The 21,481-nt window shown below is 40.6% G+C and overlaps 1 protein-coding gene and 1 long non-coding RNA gene across 2 annotated transcripts in view; one reads left to right on the top strand and one right to left on the bottom strand.

Annotated features, from left to right (window-relative positions):
- LOC134220372 (uncharacterized) overlaps positions 1 to 21,481 on the top strand; it is a 37,075-nt gene that overhangs the window by 7,987 nt on the left and 7,607 nt on the right. The window lies entirely within an intron of this gene.
- LOC134208051 (uncharacterized) lies at positions 20,020 to 20,733 on the bottom strand. Its single transcript, XR_009978479.1, has 2 exons — positions 20,593 to 20,733; positions 20,020 to 20,539 (listed from the first exon to the last, which is right to left on the bottom strand). It is a non-coding gene; the product is annotated as an uncharacterized LOC134208051 (long non-coding RNA).

Raw genomic sequence — 21,481 nt, 5'->3', positions numbered from 1 at the left:
CCAGTGAAGTGCAGCGAGAAAGGGAAATCAAAGCGGTTAATCAATGTCGACGAGCTTCAATCCGAGAAAAAAGGTAACATCCTCAAGAAAAAAAACATTCAAATTTACCTGGGAAATGTTCGCTAGATAGACATGTCATTTTCCCAATTTTTTTTTGAGGCTCTGTAGAAATATAGTGTGTACCTGATTGTAAACGATTTGCCGGTTAGGAAAAGCCAAAATCTTACATTTTATTTGTATAGGCAACCAAATTCGCATATACAAGAAAAAAATACCGTTCGCCGTCTTATTTTACTTAAAACATAATATTATTATGAAAAATATTTATTGATAATTATAAATTAAAAATTGAGATTTTGAGAAAAAAAATTAAATGTAAAATTTAGGAATTTAAATGTTTTAGGAATTTAAAATTTTAAAAAATTTAAAAATTTAAAAATTTTAAAATTTTAAGGTTTTAAAATTTTAAAATTTTAAAATTTAAAAATTTTAAAATTTTAAAATTTGAGGAATTTAAAAATTTTGAAATTTTGAAATTTAAATTCAAAAATTTTGAGATTTAGAAACTTAAATATTTTAAAAACTGAAAATTTCAAAATTTGTTTCTAGAAACATGTTCTGTGGAATTTAAAAAAAATCCGGGGATGCAAACATATAAATCAAAAATTTAAAGTTTTAAAAGTTTTAAAATTTTAAAATTTTAAAGTTATATATTTCAAAATTTTAAAACTTCAAAATTTCAAAACTTCAAAATTTTAAAATCTCAAAATTTAAAAATTTAAGAAATTTAAAAATTTAGAAAATTTCAAAATTAAAAATTTTAAAATTTTAAATTTTAAAATTCTAAAATTTTAAAACTTAAAAATTGAAAAAATAAAAAAATTTAAAAATTAAAAATTTAAAAATTTAAAAATTTAAAAATTTGAAAATTTAAAAATTTAAGGAATTTAAAAATTTAAAGAATTTAAAGAATTTAAAATTTTTGAAATTTTTAAATTTAAATTAAAAAATTTCAAAAATTTTAAATTCTTTAAATTATTAAATTCTTTAAATTTTTTAATTCTTTAAATTTTAAATTTTTCAATTTTAAGTTTTCAATTTTAAATTTTTAAATTTTTAAGTCTTTAAATTTTTAATTTTTAATTTTTAAATTTAAAATTTTAAAATTTTAAAATTTTAAAATTTTAAAATTTTTAATATTTAAATTTTTTGAATTTTGAAATTTTGAAATTTTGAAATTTTGAAATTTTGAAATTTTGAAATTTTGAAATTTTGAAATTTTGAAATTTTGAAATTTATAACTTTAAAATTTTAAAATTTTAAAACTTTTAAAATTTTAAATTTTAAATTTTTAAGTTTGTATCTCCGGGTTTTTTTTAAATTCCACAGGACATGTTTCTAGAAGCACATTTTAAAATTTTCAGATGTTAAAATATTGAAGTTTCTAAATTTTAAAATTTTTGAATTTAAATTTCAAAATTTCAAAATTTTTTAATTCTTGAAATTTTTAAAATTATAAATTTTTAAATTTTTAAGTTTTTAAATTTTTAAATTTTTAAATGTTTAATTTTTTAAATTTTTAAAATTTTAAATTCGTAAAACATTTAAATTCTAAATTTTACATTTAATTTGTTTTCTCAAAATCTCAATTTTTAATTTATAATTATCAATAAATATTTCTCATAATAATATTATATTTTAAGTAAAATAAGATTTATGAACGGTATTTTTTCTTGTATATGCGAATTTGGTTGGCTATACAAATAAAATGTAAGATTTTGGCTTTTCCTAACCGGCAAATCGTTTACAATCAGGTACACACTATATTTCTACAGAGCCTCAAAAAAAAATTGGGAAAATGACATGTCTATCTAGCGAACATTTCCCAGGTAAATTTGAATGTTTTTTTTCTTGAGGATGTTACCTTTTTTCTCGGATTGAAGCTCGTCGACATTGATTAACCGCTTTGATTTCCCTTTCTCGCTGCACTTCACTGGGTCCGTTTACCGGTTCGATTTAATATTATTTTACATTTTCCTGTCGCCCAGGCTCGGATTTGTTCTGCAACAAGAAGGAACAAAAGTTAAAATGTGCTGGAGCTTTCTGCATCGGAGATAATCTTACCTGCTGCTCTAGATTCCTTCGTTCTGGAAGCGATTCCTCACAAAACAGAGTCAATCGAGTGTCCGTAGGATGCTACATGACGAATAGTCATCCTCAAGATTTTCGATCGCTGTCCCAAATTACTTTTTCTTTCGAACAACCTGGAACAAAACACAATCAAAATGGAGACTAATCGCCTGACTGAGATGACAGTTCTGATTCCTTTTGTAATATTGCATAGATTTAGCGCAATAGTAACACATTTCAATGTAATATTTTGTTTGTTCTGAACATTAATTATGTGCAGCATTTTAAATGTAATAAAATACATAAGTAAAGAGGTAATTTCATGCTAGTTTAACGCAGACATAAAATCATTTTCGCCAATTTGATTTTACGTTGAGCGTTGTACAAACCCATTGATATGACATAAAAATACGTAAAATCTTTGTTTACATCGAATTAATGGGTACGTCTTGCAAAGTTCCGTCACGCCATATTAATATTTTTTTTGCTGTGTAGGTATGTGTGTACAAAAAAATAATGTGCTATTTTTGAACACCTATGCAGTCTCTTAAAATACTCACCGCAGATGTAGACGACTTGCACTGCTTTCATCCACATGGGTCTCAATTGTGCACTGCTAGTTACTATTAACTACCTCAAAACTATTATTTTTCGCTCCATCAGGTGCAGATTCGCTATACCAGCGCTCAGATAGGTCTTAGTACCTCATTGGGAGTATCTGATTGTTCCCCTACAGTTTCATTCTAATAACACCGGAAAACATATTTTGTTCGGGGAACGGGGTAATTACCGTCGAAGATTAGGCTCAGTAGTGTAGATGTTTCATCTCCGACATCGATGGAGGATTCTGTCTGAGCATCAGCCAACAAGCACGTTGCGTTCAGGCCTTAATTTGGTCCAGGCACTTGATCGAAAGGATTTCCAATTCCTTGAGTATTTCGGGTTACCACATAGAAACTCGCGGCGCTTGTAGAAACACGACACTTTTATTACTTAATTAATACGGAACATGCCTAAAACTTATTATATTATTTCTTCATCGGTAATTACAAACGGAAACTACACTTTGATATGAAACACGTATGGAAAGCGCCGATCATCGTTTCACATTGCGGATCGTAGACTGGTCCTCGTTGCATTTGATGCGATGATTTTGTCGGTGAGCCTGAGAGCGATTCTTTGCTCTTATCTGTTTATCAGTCGTCCTTATCACTCCTTTGTGGTTGAAGACGATAATGATAATGACCGTGCTGAGCATGATGATGCTGGAGATGAGCAGATCGTAAGGGAGAGTGCGTGGTTCGGCGAACTTCTTCTTTTTATCTTTATTAGGAAAACTTTCAGCCCAAGGCTGGCTCGTCTCGGGCGAACTTCTCTGCCTGACCATCCTCCGTTTTGTCGTACAGCCTCCGTGGATATTGCGATGATGAGGTTGCCTTACACTGGATCCATTGGTGTATACCAACAATGAGTATCACAGTAGGAATGCCTTGCTACCGATCGTCTAAACTTGTGCAGCAATATCAGGACGTAGCTGGTGGGATGACCTTGTTATTACTCAACATCCTCACCCATCCTTAGATTGTCAAATTTCTGAAAATAGAAAAAACAGATCCTCTTCGCCGATATGGAATGGTTGATATGGATAATTCTACTGTGGGGAGTTCCACTTGGTATGTCGTCCTCTTCTGGAAGCGGCAGCCCTAGCAGCACCCATATTTCATAAAGATTACTGCAACTCATATTTGACCAGATTTAGTCGCAATCAAGTTGCTGCAACCAGATTTGCCTAACTTGTGCTGCTCGGGAGGGAACAAAGCTTCTCAATTCGAATTAATGATCCAGTGGCAGTTTTAAGGGTAACAATTCCTTCACTGCCAGGTTCTTGGATATCGCAGATTCGCCCCATTCTTCACTTCATCGGAAGCTGATTTTCGTCTTTGATGACAGAGATATTCTCTGCGCCATCTCTTCCAAAAATCATGCAACCTTTTTTTGAGGAGCTGCAGGGCATTAGGGCGATTGTTCGGAAGTGAACCCAATTCAGGCTCCTGAATGGATTGCAGGTATGTTTTTTTTTTGAGTAAGGGTAAACGGAAATCTGCATCCAGACACCTGAGGAGGTTAACTCAGGTAGTGTGTGGATGGGTATGTTGCCCGACCCACTAAAACCAAAACCCTTTCGCCAGTCCGTACCCTCGGCCCGCAATTAAGCAATACATCAGGGGGAGACTATTGAGAACGCTCACGCCTATGCTAACGCACTTGACGTTAATACACATCGACTTCAAGGGTGGTAACCTTACCACCCGTCGATCGCAAGCTATGATAGTAACCTAGCGGTCCGTATCATAATCTCACGTTGGAGACGAGCACCCCGACAACAACCACCGCGCATAAACCGCAATGACCTTTATATCATATTTTATTACCTTTATTACATACGAAGGTCCCCGCAGCCCATCCGCGACATGTTGGTTGTCGGGGTGAGCAAAGTGTTCACTGCATCACAGGTGCCCTTACTGCATTCGTTGGTTTTGTTCAAGACGCCACCACCACTGCAGTTTCGACATACATAATCTGTTGAGATGCTGTGTTCACCGCATTCCATATAACTTGCTCCCGGCACATCCTCTCGACGAGGTTATCCGGGGTTGTATCTATACCGCTAACAAGCAGCATGGCATTACGTTCTACCTCGAATCGCGGGCATGCGAACATCACATGCTCTGCCGACTCTACCTCACCTACACATTCAGGACACTCCGCAGAATCTGCGAAGCCAAACCTGTGTAGGAATTTTTTAAAGCAACCATGTTCAGACAACACCTGTGTTAGGTGGAAGTTGACCTGGCCATGTTTTCTATCGACCCAGTTGGACACATCCGGAATCAGTCTGTGGGTCCAACGACCTATGACTGGGCTGTCCCATGTTCTTTGCCATTTCAGCAGCGAGGCTGCTCTCTTGACACGTCGCACTTGCACCGAGTCCCTTTCGTTGTAGCACTCCACATCTTCCTCTAGGAGTATGTCAATCGGCATCATCCCAGCTATAACGCACACCGCCTCATATGATATGGTGCGATATGCGCTCGCGACACGTAGGCACATCAGCCGGTGTACTCTGATCAATTTCTTTACATTGTACTCGGCTTTTAGTGCTACGGCCCATGCCGGCACGCCATAACGGATGATAGACAATGCTACGCCAGCTATCAGCCTACGCACTTGACTATGCACCGCCGATCTGTTGGACATCATTCGTGATAAAGATTTTATCGCCAATGAAGCCCGCTGACATGCATAATCGACGTGGCTCGTAAAATTGAGCTTATCGTCGATCATCACGCCCAGATGCTTAAGAGACCTCACGGAGTTAACTGTGCAGGTCCCTACTCTTATCCTCGCTTGCTGCAACCCATGACGGTTATGCACCACCACGACTTCCGTCTTGTGGTGTGCAAGGAACCGCCTCGAGTTGAGCCATTCCTCCACTCTGCCAATCGCGTATGAAGTCTTCAGTTCGACTTCGTCGAGAGTGTCTCCTGTTACCTCTAGCATTACGTCATCCGCGAAGCCTTCTATTTTCACACCGGCCGGGAGACTTAAGCGTAATACTTCCGTCGTACATAATATTCCACAGAACCGGTCCGAGGATCGACCCCTGTGGAACACCCGCAGACACTACGATCGACTTTTGACCAGCATCCGTGTCGTATATCAGCACCCTATTCTGAAAATAACTTTTCAGTATCCTGCACGTATCCGGAACTCTCAATCGGTGCAGGGAGTCAGCAATAGCTACCCAGTTAGCAATGTTAAACGCATTTTTTACATCAAGTGTAATCAATGCGCAGTATCTAATACCTCGCCTGTTCAAACCTCTCGCTATCTTGGCCGTATCCGTTACCGATCGAATTGCTTCGACGGTGGAACGACCTTTACGGAAGCCATACTGGTTGTTTGATAGCCCACCAGTACGCTCGGTATAGGTCGACAATCTGTTCAGAATAACCCTCTCAAGCAGCTTACCAGCTCCGTCGAGGAGGCAAATTGGTCTGTATGCCGAAGGTTTTCCCGGGGATTTCCCAGGCTTGGGCAATAACACCAATTTCTGTCGTTTCCAACGATCTGGAAAGTTTCCTTCATCCAGACAACGTTGGAGGCAGCTCCTGAACATATCTGGAGCGGCAAGAATCGCGTGTTTAAGGGCCAGGTTCGGAGTACCATCAGGACCCGGCGCCTTATTGAGCTTAAAACCTCTTGCGGTTTCGATAAGCTCTTCGATAGTCACTAACGGGACCACGTCAACCGACCCATACGGTGTATCAGGCCAGTCTGGTGAATCATGCTTCGGGAACAGCCCTTCAAGGATCCTAGCTAACATCTCCGGAGATCTCTCAGGAGGTGTGCTATTTGTTTTAGCCATCACTATCCTGTAAGCATCCCCCCATGGAGTGTTGTTTACCATACTGCACAGCCTTTCAAAGCATGCTCTTTTACTACACTTTAGTTCGTAGTTTAGAGCTCTGCTTGCTGTCTGGAATGTCCGGCGTCTATCAAGTCGATCAACCTCGTTTCTTGCACGTCGTAGTCTTCTTTTGGCTTTAAGGCAAGATCTACGAAGTTCAGCTAGTCCAGTTCGCGTCAGGCCACCAGTACGCTGGTTTGCGGTTCCCATATGGCTTACACTTCCTTGGCATAGCCATGTCGCAAGCTCGTGTCAAGACATCGGTCAACTCGTCACCATGACCTTTCTCGTAGCTCTAGATCCAGTGGGGGTATAGCTAACCATAAAACGAAATTGCAGCGATGTGCCGATCAGAAAATGGACGGGCGTGGGGGCAACAGTTGAGACAAGTTTCGACAAGGGTGAGTAGTGTGATAAAGTCCTCCGGAGACACGGATGAATCGCCTATTACTCGCAGCAAATGGTGTTTGGTTGATCCGACGGCCGCTTTCCATTAATCTTCGAAGTGGGGGGCACTCTGTGGTATGAAATGCCACTGAATACCATCCTTAACGCATTCCTTGGATACAGAGTTGTTATGATCGTGGCTATTCAACTGCTTTAGCAGATCCTTCATCTGGTTGCGGGCCCCGACAAAATTAGTGCCATTGTCAGAGTAAATGTTAGTGCACAGTCCTCTCCTCGCCACAATTCTGCGAAGCGCCTGCAGGAACCTGTTAGTGGATAAATCTGACACCAGCTCCAGATGAACAGCCTTCGTACAAAGGCAAACAAAAAATGCTACGTAGGCCTTAACTGTAGCACGTCGTGGGATTGGGCGAAGATGAACAGGGCCAAAATAATCGATTCATGCGTCAGAAAACGGACGAGATACGGTAACCCTAGCTGCTGGCAATTCTCTTATAAATTGTTACACGAAAGTTGGTTGCAACGAAAAATTGTCTGGCATCTATGTAGGTAACTACGATGTTTCTGATTTCGCTTCTACACCCAAGCGGCCAGAATAGGAGTCTTAGTACACTTGGCATCAGCTGCGGCCCCGCGTGTAGCAGTTGTTCATGATAATGCTGAAGAAGCAGCCGTGTTAACGGATGCCGAGCTGGAAGAACAACTGGGTGCTTCGCTTCATCTGACTCTAAAGAGTGCTTCAGTCATCCTCCTAGTTTAAGAAGTTGGTCCTTGGAAAGGAATGGGTTGAATGAAGCAGCGTAGTTGTGAGCCAACGTGCCTCCTGCGTTCCTTAGTTCTGATGTGGTAAGAAATCCCACATCAACTAGTTGTTGGTGTTTGGAGCAACTTGATCAGACGCAACCACGGTGCTCCCCTGACCGTTATTAACAAAAAACATTCTCCATCAAAACTATACTGCATCTCTGGAAGAAATTTGAGAAAAATCGTAGGGCCCGTTTTGGAGTTACGCCCTTTTCAAGACGTAACTGATATATATCGAAGAAATGCACATGATTCTGTTTCAACACGATTTACATTTTCTCAGTTTTGCCCCCATCTAAATTTTTAATTGTATATAAATAACCATCTGGGCTTTCTCTAGATTATTTTAGGGGTTTCAGGACCTTGTTGCATGGATTTTGGTCGTAAATTGAAGCCACGCGATCAAAAATACGACCTAAACAAAATCGTGTAAAAACAGAATTCTGTGTATATCATCTCGTCAAATACATATTTCTCAACTTCCAAGGTGTCTTCAGCGGCACCAATTGAGTTCTATACAAAAGTGTTGGCTACGACGATAAGTAAAATGAGATTTATCTAGGAACATTTAAAAATTAAGATAAGGTTCATTTTAGTTTGCATTCAATTCTAGGCAACTAAGTATGATAAACCATATTTACTATCCATACCAACCATATATAACATCCACAGATGTTATATTAGGGTATTTGTTCCATTATTAATAACATGCTCCAATAACGCCGCCTAAGTTTTAAGGTCCTTTTTTATATAAAATCACAATTGTACTTAATCAGACCGCATCGTGCTTTCGTGCTGTGCGGTTCTTTCTCTCTTTGCGGAAGGAAGTTTTTAATACTACCCGAAGCTATTTTAATTTCAACGGTGCTTCTTAGCGCTATTTGTACCCACTGATCCCGTTACGATCTTTGCAAGGACCCGTGCCTTCGTTTTACGTTGGACTCGTTTGCGGAAGTAAAATTCCGACAAGCGGTGGTAATCCTGCAGGGACACCGTTCTGGGAAAAAACCAGCAATGAGCATTAATAAAAACAGGAGGAAGGGGGAGTCTCTGAATTCTCCACTTCCTTCAAAGAAACACGGTTTCAAGACCGTCCTGCCGAAGCGCGGAAAAAATAGAAGGAAGCTGGAGTATTCAGATATTCCTTCTAACTCTAATATCGGAAATAATTCTTCTCCAATCGAACTGAGCAATCAGTTCGATTTGATTAATGATGAAATTGAGCAAATCGAATATACCTCTAGCCCAGGTGATTCGATTCATGCGAAAAAGCAAAGGATTCCGCCAATTGTGGTATCTGTTGCCGAGTTTTCTGGCTTCCGGAATGAGATTTTGAGCAACCTTCAGGGATCAAGGTTTCATTTCAGATTGCTAGGAAGGGTGACTGCCGCGTTTTGCCGGGATCCTTTGACGATCGCAAACGTCTTCTTCAGTATTTAACTGAGAAGCGCCATAAATTCTTCACATACGACGACAAAACTGAGCGATTGTTCAAAGTCGTCTTGAAAGGTCTCCCCAGTGATGACAAATCACTGGATGAGATTAAAATTGAAATTTCTCAATTACTTGGATTTTGATCACTCTGGTACTTCCCAGAGGGTCATTTCTCAAGAATTTTATTTAGTTCATTTTAACAAAAGTGAACTAAATAATATGAAAAGTTTGGAAAAGGCGTGTATTATGTCTCATGTCCGTGTTACATGGGAACATTTCCGCAGGCCGGGGGGAAATTTCCAAAACCCCACCCAGTGCCGTAAGTGCCAAAAATGGGGTCATGGAACCAATCATTGTCACATGGATGCTAAATGCATGATTTGTGGTGGAACCTCTCACGCCAAGGACGCATGTCCTGTGAGAGAAGATTCCAATAAATTTAAGTGCGCAAATTGTGGGGGCAATCATAAATCCAATTTCTGGCAATGCCCTTCACGCAAAAAAGTTTTGAATTCCCGTGCAAAATTGATGACGGGAAATTCCAATCGGATCCCAGATTCGACGGGTAGAAATTTTTCAAACGCTCAAATTTCGAAACCGGTTACCGGTCGAGCAATTCATACCCACCACAATTCACAAACAAATTTTGCCGCTCGTCAACGGGTAGCAAGCACTTCAGTAAATTCCAATTTTTCCAATGTACCTACGTATGCAAACATCGCTGCTGGTAGACAAAATTTCTCTTCTCAAAATGAGGTTTATACCCATGTCCCAACGGAAAATAACGGTCGGTCATGTTGCCGATTCAGGTAGCATGACTGCTTCCGATTTGATTTTTAACTGAACAATTGCATCACATGATTGATGCAATGTTCAAAGCAAATACCATTCCTGAAGCTGTTCAGGTTGGTATAAAGTACACACAAAAAATTGTTATCGGACTCCGTTTCAATGGATCCAAATAATTGTGTGAAAGTTCTAAATTGGAATGCCCGCTCTCTAAAGGGTAAGGAAGATGAATTATTCAACTTCCTTTCAGTTCATAATGTGCATATTGCCATTATAACTGAAACGTATTTAAAACCAGGACTCTTCATTAAAAGAGATCCAAACTATTTTATCTACAGAAATGATCGTGTTGACAGCGCCTGTGGTGGGGTCGCCATCGTCATTAATAGACGTATCAAACATAAATTATTTTCTTCGTTTGAAACCAAAGTTTTTGAAACCTTGGGAGTTTCTGTTGAAACAAATTTTGGTCAATTTTCCTTCATTGCAGCCTATTTGCCTTTTCAATGCAATGGGCAGCAAAAGAATTTGTTGAAAGCTGATATTCAAATTCTGACTCGCAACAAATCAAAATTCTTCGTAATTGGTGACTTCAATGCCAAACACCGTTCATGGAATAATGCTCAAAGCAATTCCAACGGCAAAATTTTATTTGAAGATTGTTCTGCGGGATATTATACTATTCAATATCCCGATGGCCCTACTTGTTTTTCTTCCAGTCGAAATCCTTCTACAATTGATTTAGTTTTAACGGATTCAAGTCAGCTGTGTGGCCAATTGGTAACTCATGCTGACTTTGACTCTGATCACCTTCCTGTGACATTTGAAATCTCACAAGAAGCCATTTATAATCCAATCAGCTCTGCTTTTAATTATCATAGAGCTGATTGGGAATTATATGAAACATATATCGATAGAAATTTTGATGTTGATATTCCTTTGGATACCAAAAGTGATATTGACAATGCGCTCGTATCTTTGATAAATTTAATTGTCGAAGCCAGAGGCATTGCAATTCCTAAATGTGAAATTAAATTCAACTCCATTATTATTGACGACGATCTTCAGCTACTGATCCGTCTTAAAAATGTGAGGCGAAGGCAATACCAAAGAACTCGCGATCCCGCGTTGAAAGTTATTTGGCGAGATTTGAAATTAAAAAACGTTTCGCTATTCTGAGAAATACCAACTTTGAGAATAATGTCTCGAAGTTGGATCCCAGTTCGAAACCCTCTTGGAATTAAGAAAAATTCTTAAAAACCTCAAAAGCCAATTCCAGCGCTTAAAGAGGGAAATCAAATTTTATTAACAAATGGCGTAAAGGCTCAAAAACTTGCTCAGCAGTTCGAGAGTGCCCATAATTTTAGTCTAGGTCTCACTAGTCCAATTGAGGATCAGGTTACACGAAGCTTCGAAGACATTCTCAGCCAAGATAATGTTTTTGACCCTTCGTTGGGAACTAATTTGGATGAAGTGAGATCTATTACCAGTGTTTTTAAAAACTCAAAATCTCAAAACTCATGAACGATTCAAATCAATAGTGGGTTGATAAGCATCCAACTCGGCACCTAAAAACTTAGGGCTGAGTTGAATCGTGCATACGTTTGAATCATCGTAGGCTTTCTTTTGTTCCTTTTTGTGAAAAACAGTAAATTGACGTTCGTCGCATACAATATTAGACACTCTTTTATGTATAAGCAATAAATTGCCTCCAAATAGAATTCAAATGTGTTTTTAAACCAAAATGATTTTTTGGCAAATGAGTGAAATGATGCGTTTTAGCATGAAAAATTCAAGCGTGATGCATTCCTTTTAAATCACAGATGATTTTGTTCGCACGGGAGCGCTCGTTGATTGAGTTTTATGAGTGATTTTACCAACACTGTCTATTACTAAAAAATTTAAAAATATGAAAGCCCCGGGTGATGATGGTATTTTCTACATACTTATCAAAAAACTTCCTGAGAGCTCTTTATGCTTTTTGGTTAATATGTTTAACGAATGTTTTCAATTGGCATACTTCCCAGATAAATGGAAAAACGCCAAAGTTGTTCCTATTTTGAAGCCGGACAAAAATCCAGCTGAGGCTTCTAGTTATCGCCCAATCAGTTTGCTTTCTTCAATAAGCAAACTGTTTGAAAAGATTATTTTAAATAGAATGATGGTTTATATTAATGACAATTCTATTTTTGCTGATGAGCAATTTGGTTTTCGCCATGGGCATTCAACCACCCATCAGTTATTAAGAGTTACGAATTTAATTCGGCTCAACAAATCTGAAGGATATTCGATTGGAGTTGCTCTTCTTGATATAGAGAAAGCATTTGACAGTGTTTGGCATGAAGGTTTGATTGTAAAATTGATGAATTTTAATTTTCCTCTGTACATTATTAAACTGATCCAAAATTATTTATCAGATCGCTCACTGCAGGTAAACTATCAGAATTCTAAATCTGATAGATTACCTGTAAGAGCTGGTGTTCCCCAAGGCAGCATACTGGGGCCCATTTTGTATAACATTTTTACTTCTGACTTACCTGATTTACCACCAGGGTGTCAAAAATCTTTGTTTGCAGATGACACAGGTCTCTCAGCCAAAGGGCGTAGCCTTCGTGTCATTTGTAGTAGATTGCAAAAAAGTTTGGATATTTTCTCCACTTATTTGCGAAAATGGAAACTTTCTCCGAATGCTTCCAAAACTCAGCTTATAATTTTCCCACATAAGCCGATAGCTTCTTATTTGAATCCATCTGACAGACATATTGTTACTATGAATGGGGTTCCAATTAATTGGTCTAGCGAAGCTAAATATTTAGCACTTCTGCTAGATCAAAATTAACTTTTAAAAGTCAAATTGAAGGCATTCAAGCCAAGTGTAACAAAGATATTAAGTGTCTATATCCTCTTATAAACAGAAAATCAAAACTTTGTCTTAAGAACAAACTTTTGATTTACAAACAAATTTTAGACCTGCCATGTTGTATGCTGTGCCAATATGGACTAGTTGCTGCAATACCAGAAAGAAGGCACTCCAGAGGATTCAAAATAAAATTTTGAAAGTGATTCTGAAGTTGCCTCCGTGGTATAGTACCAATGAACTTTATAGAATCTCTAATATAGAGACATTGCAACAAATGTCCAACAAAATTATTCTCAATTTTAGACAAAAATCGTTGCAATCTTCTATTGCAACGATTAACTCCTTGTACCCTTAGTATAAAATAGGTTAAGATTAGTTTAAGTTGAAAACATTGTAATTCCTACATGGTTCAAATCAACCAGAGGAAAAATTCTAACTGCCAGAGGCAATTGAAATGTATTAATAATAACTAAAAATATAACATAGCTAATAAGGATGATAGTGTTAAGAAAACACGGTACACCTAGGCTAAGAGATGAATGCATGTATTAGATAATCAGCAAATACAAAAAAAAAAAAAAAAAACAATTGTACTTAACATGTAAAAGAAGATATTAACAAATTAGTCCCATGACTTCGAAATGACATTTCCCGTCACTGCTCATATACTTTATAAAAATAACTTTCCCGGAACTTTCAATGGATGATTTCGACTCAATCCGTGTCGTTTTTCAATACTCTCGTGCATGCTTATTGCTGAAAAAATTACAAAAATGAGAAACAATGCAATTTGCACTTCATTTCTTTGCTTTTGATTAATCCATTCCATATCCATTAATCCATAAATCTGTTCAGTTCGTTTTAACACTTTCTTTTATATACCGTTAATGAATGAAGAGTTCACGTGACGTGAAAGAGGAAGACACTTCACTGTCCTTGCCGGGAATTAGATGTATTTTTCGCAGCATGCCTGATTTTTTCAATTTTTATTAGAACCTGTATCGCAGTCGCAGTTATCATGAATATTTCCAATAGTCCTGGAAACGCCGCTCTCGAGTTTTTCTCGGCCTAGCAATGTGGACATGGATTTACTTAGGAACAAGCCATTATTCCAATTACAGTATACCCCCTGTTCGGAATTTCCGGAGGAAGAACTAGGTTTTTGTAGCAGTCGATTTGCGATCAGCTCAAACTGTAATTATATTTTAATTATTTCTCTTCCAGTACAAGTGTCACCTAACTTACAAGAAATAGTGTCTCCTCTAACTCTTACGATGATCTACGAGCAATCTTTCCGTTCTCTCGAACAATCTAGTGACGTCTTTTACAAATCTAGTCCGCTCTCCAAACAGAATTCGTATTGTATCTATATCGAAAATGTTTTAGTACATTGTTTTTCGAACACTATTATCTATCGTACTTACTGCTCTTCAGAACTGTAACCGTAAATCTATCGATCTCTTCTTCTACCGGTTTTAAAACGCTTTCCATTCAATTAGAATTTCACAATTTTGGTTCGTTTATTTCTCCACTCCTTATCATAGAAAAATGTAAACAATCAACGAGCTCAAATGCTGTTGTAGACTGGTCACACATACTTCATCATCATCTCACGTCTCATCGTCGTCTCACGGATTGGCGTTGGTACAGTAATCACTGGAGATTATCAACACTCCCCAGCCCGTAACTCCGGTAGCAGTTCAGCGGACTAAACCGGAATTACCTCCAGTCACCTCAAGCAGCGCTAAGTTGACCACTCCTCTTCGAAAAACGCCCCTGCTGGTGCGCACAATCGCTTGCCTTACTCTACCATCTCCTGCTACTATAATTTTCTCCACGATTCCTCTGATCCAACTTTTCCTATTTTTACCATCAACGATAAATACAAGGTCCCCGACACTTAGCGACTTCTGCTCTTCGCACCATTTTGTTCGTTGGTTGAGATTCGGCAAGTATTCTTTGTACCACCGCTCCCACATTTTGTCTGCCAGATACTGCGAACGTCGATACAAATCCCGCAGTGTATCCGCCAAATCAAACTGGTCATCTGTCTTTAGATCATCTGCAAGAACCGTACCACGCAAAAAGTGATTCGGCGTGATAGCTTCTTCCTCGGTTGACTCCTGCGGCATGTAGGTGAGAGGACGAGTGTTAATCATGTCCTCGGCCTCTGCCAAAGTTGTCTGCAGCACCTCGTCGGTCAATTTCCGACCGTCGTCAAACGCCTTCAACGCTTCCTTCACTGACCTCACCATTCTTTCCCAGACACCACCCATATGGGGGGTTCCAGGAGGATTGAAATTCCATTTCGTGGTGGAACTAACCATATCTTCCGAACATTCCATGTCGATTTTCTGCAACTGCTTCAAAATTTCAGCACTGGCTCCTTTAAAGTTCGTTCCATTATCCGAAAAGAACTGCTGTGGCATTCCACGCTTGGTCACGAATCTCCGGATTGCCATTAAACAGGACTGTGTAGACAGGCTGTACACAATTTCTAGGTGGACTGCTCGAATTGCCAAGCAGGTGAACAGCGCCACCCATCGCTTCTCACTTCGGCGACCAACCGTCACCATCACAGGACCGAGATAGTCGACCCCAACTGCACTAAATGGACGCATGTTAGGAGTGACCCGTTCAATTGGAAGTGGAGCCATCTGTGGGTTTTGAGGTAGACAGCGATGCACTTTACACCAAACGCACTCAGCAACTACTTTACGGATAACGACCCGCAATTTCGGGATATAGAATTTCTGCCTCAGTTCGTTGAAAACGGTTTCTCTGTTTGCGTGGCCGAACACCTCGTGATAGCTCTGAATAATTAACTCCGTTATTCTATGGTTTCTGGGTAGAATGATGGGAAACCTTTTGTCGAACGGCATAAATTCAGCTTGTTGTAGTCTTCCTCCCACACGTAATACCCCTGCGTCATCAACCACAGGCTTCATTTTGTACAGAACATTCGACTTTTTCACCAATTCCGCCTTCTGTAACGTATGCATCTCGTCCGGGAAGCCTTCCATCTGCGCTTGTTTCCAAAGTATAACCTCTGCATGCTGGAATTCGCTCTGCTGGATTGGCAAATACACTGACGTCATTCCACCTTCTAGATTTTTCCCCAATGTCCCGGCTGTTTTAGCCGTCCAAATCGGAACTCCTTTAGCTTTCCGCCGGCAATTACCAATGAACCGTAGAACTAATGCCGTAATCCGCACTAGCTTCTTCCATCGATTCGTTACCCTCACGTCGATTAATGACTCGTTGAAAACTCCATCATGGAATAGAAAACGAACCTTCATCTCCTCGATAGTATTCGTCGCCGGTTTGTTCGAAACAGGCCACGCGTCCTCCGATTCGTATAGAAAATCGGGTCCCTTGAACCACTGGCTGTCTGATACCAGAGGAGAACCTTCATTCCACTTCGTTAAAACGTCCGCTATATTCAACTTTGTAGGGACCCACCGCCAATCAGCCACGCTTGTGCTTTCCAGGATTTCGCCTATCTTGAACGCTACAGCTTGCTTATATTTATACTGGTCTGACCTTATCCAGCTGAGGACTGTCTGAGAGTCGGACCACAAAATTTGACGATGAACATTCAGAGAATGGTTTGCCTTGACCGTTGACATCAATTTAGCGCCGAGCACCGCAGCCATCAGTTCAAGCCGTGGAACAGATTGTTGCTTTAGTGGCGCCACCTTCGATCTAGCCATTACTAGGGATACTCGGATATGATCACCTACAACAACACGGAAATAAGCCACACACCCGTACGCGTTCTCGCTGGCATCGGTGAATACGTGCAGCTCTACCGACCGGAAGGAGGCAGAAATTAAATTTCCGAAATATGATCTTGAATTCTTAAAGCTTCTACCGCAGGCAACAAGCTTATCCACCTGTTCCAACTTTCCAAACAATTCCCACCAATTTCGTCATCCCGGTCACAACAAACACGCCGAAGCTCCTGTACTAGAATCTTCCCGTGTATCGTAAACAGGGCGAGTAATCCAAGCGGATCGAAGAAACCCATAACGCAGCTTTGCTTGTTTCGAGGGGGTCATTCCATCGCGCAAGTACTTCTGCATACCTTCTCGGTGCTCTGTGGAAAATGAAAACACGTCTTGCTTTGGACTCCATATTATTCCCAGCACCCTTTCGTTGCCCGACTCCTTGTCTTTATTGAAATGTACTGCCTGTTCAGTTTTTCCTTCACCGAGGCTGCGGAGAACTTTACCGGAATTTGAAACCCAATTTCTGATTTCGAAACCGCCTCTCGAATGTACAAATCTCACGTCGTTAGCTCGGCGAACAGCTTCCTCCTCCGTATCTGCACTATCGTAGTAGTCGTCTACATAGTGTTTCTCCACAATTGCTTCTACCGCTTCTGGAAATCTCCTGGCGAACTCCATCGCATTCTTGTTTTTGATAAACTGTGCGGAGCTAGGCGAGCAGGTTGACCCGAAGGTGGCAACGTCCATAACATACACTTTAGGTGCATCTCCCTCCTTTACTCGAAACAGGAACCGTTGGGCCTGCTTATCTTCCTCTCTGATCCTAATTTGGTGGTACATTTCTCTTATGTCCCCACCAAATCCTATTCTCCGTTCTCGAAAACGGTTAATTAGCGCAGGCAATGATGCTAGCATATCCGGCCCTTTCATCAGATGTGAGTTTAGAGAGACTCCATTTACTGAGGCCCTACCGTCCCAAACTAGTCTAACTTTCCCTTTCAGATGATTCACAACGACGTCCAGTGGAATATACCAAACTTTCCTTGGGTCAGTATTGGACAGTTCTTCCGGTGTTGCTTGATGAGCGTATCCTTTCCGCTGATAGTCCTCTATCTGTTTGCAGACATTCTCCTGAAGTATCGGGTCTCTTTTTAATCGGTTCTCAAGCTGTTTACACCGCCGCAAAGCCATCGGGTAGCTGTCTGGAAACTGTGGGTTATCCGATTTCCACAATAGCCCGGTTTCGAATCGGCATCCTGTTCGGATGGTAGTTGTCTCCATTATTTTTCGAGCTCTCGTATCTTCAGGCGACTCCTTTACTTTACAAACTACCGATTCTTCTAGCGCATATTGATTTTTTATCAAATCATGTAGCTCTTGATTTGTTACCTCCTGGTGGAAACTCACTACATGTGAATTGGGTAGTGCTGCTCTATTGTTCGGACCATAAACTGTCCATCCAAGTGGTGATTTGACCGCAATTGGCTCTCCTAATCTACCCAATCTCGCATCTGTGGGAGCCATAGTGTGCAGATTATTCAAACCGATGAGAATTCGTGGACGACTCTTCTTGTATGAGGTAACCGGCAAGTCACGGAGGTGTTCGTATCGCTGTATCATATCCCGTACATCGAGTGACTGCTCCGGTAATGACAATTTTTGTACTGTGCACACTTCGTTCATCAGTAGCTGTTCCGATTCTCCCATCGCAGATATTTTTAAACTGATGCGCTTAGAGTCTTTCTCTATGCGAGCTACATCCCCGGTCCACCGAATCTCGAGTTTCTGCCGAACACCCTCGGCACCCAGCTGATCCGCTAATGCCTTCTCGATCATCGTCACAGATGCACCTTCGTCTAAGAATGCCAAAGTAGAGACGGATTTGTCGCGGAAGAATAATGTTACCGGTAGCATACGGAAGAGTACGGTGCTATTTAACCGGATGTGAGCATTCATCACTACCATTCCTGACTCCGGATGTAACAAAGGATTATGTCGCTCCGTACAACCGCCGATCATACATTGCATCCTGAATTTGCATTCCGCGCTGCCATGGTCGTTAAGGCACACTTTGCATAGCTTCCATCTTCGCACCACGTCCAGACGATCCGCGATTGATAGTTTTCGAAAATCTTGGCAAAAGCGTAGTCGATGGTCAACTCGGCCACATACTTTACAATCCTTTCGTCCAGGAATCATGTCGGATGTGGTGTCTACTGACTCGGAAGCACTATGACTATAAACAGCGCCCTTCTCCTTCCGACCTCTTACAACATTTGAGCATCCTTCTTTGATTCGGCCCTAAATTCGACTGATACGTTCGCTTCGCAGGCTTCTGCGACTATCTCCGACACAAAGTTCGTGAACGTGCGTAGCGTGACGTTCTTCTTCCTCTTCTTGTACCGCACCCATTCACGCTTATCGCTCGCTGGGAGTTTGTCCACCAAATCCTGCACCAACATCGGATTCACCAGGTGCTGTTTCAATCCTGCGGCTTCCAGGTGCTCGCAAAGCTGCTCCACTGCTGTTCCAAACGGAATAAATGTTGCCAATTTTTCTGGTTTCGGTGGTTCCAATTTCCGCACCTTCTCCAAGTGACACTGCAATAGCTGCTCTGGACGGCCATATAGCTGCCGTTATTTGCTGATAACCTTCGGGACAGACTTCGGGAATAGAAGCTGACCTCGAACGCTCTCCAAAGCTTGGCCTTTCAAGCTGTCCTGTAGACGTACTAGGTTTTCGACTTCAGTGAAACCACATGCTTGATTGGACGCCTCGTATGAACCAAAAAATAGAGGCCATTCTTCCGGTCGACCTGTGAATATTGGTAACTTCTTTGTAACCCCGTTCCTCGCCGCCATCTGTACCTTCGTGGGACCAACACGCTGCTGCCCCTGCCCGTTTGAAGCCGTTTTCTTTTGTTTTGGTTTCTTCTTTTCTTCTTCTTCTTCTTCCTCCTCATTTTCTTCTGCAGATTCTTGTTCTTCGGAATCTTCTTCGGATCCTTGTTCACTTTCTTCCGATTCTTCTTCTGACTCCTCCTCTTCCTCTTCTTCTTCACTGCTATCGTTGTTCTTTGTCGATCGCCTTTCTTTTCGAACCTTCACTCGATGCTTTTCCTTTTCCTGTTTCTTCGGTATCATAACTTCCGGGTTCCGAAGAGGTGTTCCTATCATGTTCCCTTTCTTCGACTCTATATCTTCTCTCAATTGCAACTTCTGAATTTCCTTTTTTACACTATTCCTCCTGGCTTCGAACTTGTCTCGCATTCTTCTTAACTCCTCAAGGTGATTTTTCTCATCCTCCAGTACTCTCTCCATAAATTCCTGCTCTTCTTCTCTCTGCTTCGCTCTGAGTATATTTTCCATTTTCAACTTCTTCTCCTTCAATACCCTTTCCATTTCCATTCGCTTTTCGCGGACGATCATCTCGATCTCAATATCTCTCTCTAGCCTGTTGTTCTTCTTCTAAGTCCTTCAACCGTTTTTCTAATTCAGAACCGGATTCATTTACTGACCTAGTAGACTTATTACTAGCCCTGTCGAACTCCTCCCCTAATGCTTTATTTTTCTTGCTACTCTTCTTCTTCTTTTCCTCCTTCTCTAACTTTTTCAAGTACTCACTGTACTGCTGTTGGCACTCGGTGGATGGACAGAACCACTTGTTCTCTTTCGTCGCCTCCGCCGTAACGCCCACGCACCGCGTATGGAACCAGCGGTCGCAGTTATCACACCCAATCATCTGCTCGTCCAATTCGGAGGTGGTTCCGCAGGCGCCGCATGCAGTCATCGTCATCTCCGCTGCTTCCGACATCGCTTCCGAGGTTATGTCCGTTATTTCTTTTTGAGTTTGTTCGGAATTTCCAGAGGAAGAACTAGGTTTTTGTAGCAGTCGATTTGCGATCAGCTCAAACTGTAATTATATTTTAATTATTTCTCTTCCAGTACAAGTGTCACCTAACTTACAAGAAATAGTGTCTCCTCTAACTCTTACGATGATCTACGAGCAATCTTTCCGTTCTCTCGAACAATCTAGTGACGTCTTTTACAAATCTAGTCCGTAAACAACTTTAACACCCCTAGTTTTCTCCTTCCGCTCTCCAAACAGAATTCGTATTGTATCTATATCGAAAATGTTTTAGTACATTGTTTTTCGAACACTATTATCTATCGTACTTACTGCTCTTCAGAACTGTAACCGTAAATCTATCGATCTCTTCTTCTACCGGTTTTAAAACGCTTTCCATTTAATTAGAATTTCACAATTTTGGTTCGTTTATTTCTCCACTCCTTATCATAGAATAATGTAAACAAACAACGAGCTCAAATGCTGTTGTAGACTGGTCACACATACTTCATCGTCATCTCACGTCTCATCGTCGTCTCACGGATTGGCGTTGGTACAGTAATCACTGGAGATTATCAACACCCCCGCTGATCCGACAAATGTATGGCCGGACTATCGGGCTTTCTCTCGTTAATCCGACTGTCAAATCCATACAAACGAACCAAAACAAAATCACAGCACAAATTTGAAAACTGACAGCATAATGTGTTTAAATGGGTGTTGATACTTTTTAATCCGGAAAATTCCGAATTAGTGAGATCCGGACTAACGAGTCGTCGGATTAGCGAGGTCCGGATAAGCGGGGGGATACTGTATCAGGTTTATAATCTTAAGGCCACCTGAAAGAATGTACCGCCGTCGGGGGTGACAATGGGTCAAATGGGGGTGAGAATGGGTCACTGTTTCAACTACTTAGAATGCTTGTAGAAGAGATTAAATGTATCTGAGAGATAGAAGACTAAAATATAGGAGATCTTTTTGAACGATATTGCTCTACGACCTCCAGGC

The sequence above is a fragment of the Armigeres subalbatus genome, chromosome 1, assembly GCF_024139115.2.
Source record: "Armigeres subalbatus isolate Guangzhou_Male chromosome 1, GZ_Asu_2, whole genome shotgun sequence".
NCBI classification, from domain to species: domain Eukaryota; kingdom Metazoa; phylum Arthropoda; class Insecta; order Diptera; family Culicidae; genus Armigeres; species Armigeres subalbatus.
Note: the sequence above shows the minus strand (reverse complement) of the source record. Positions and strands in the feature narration are given on the sequence as shown.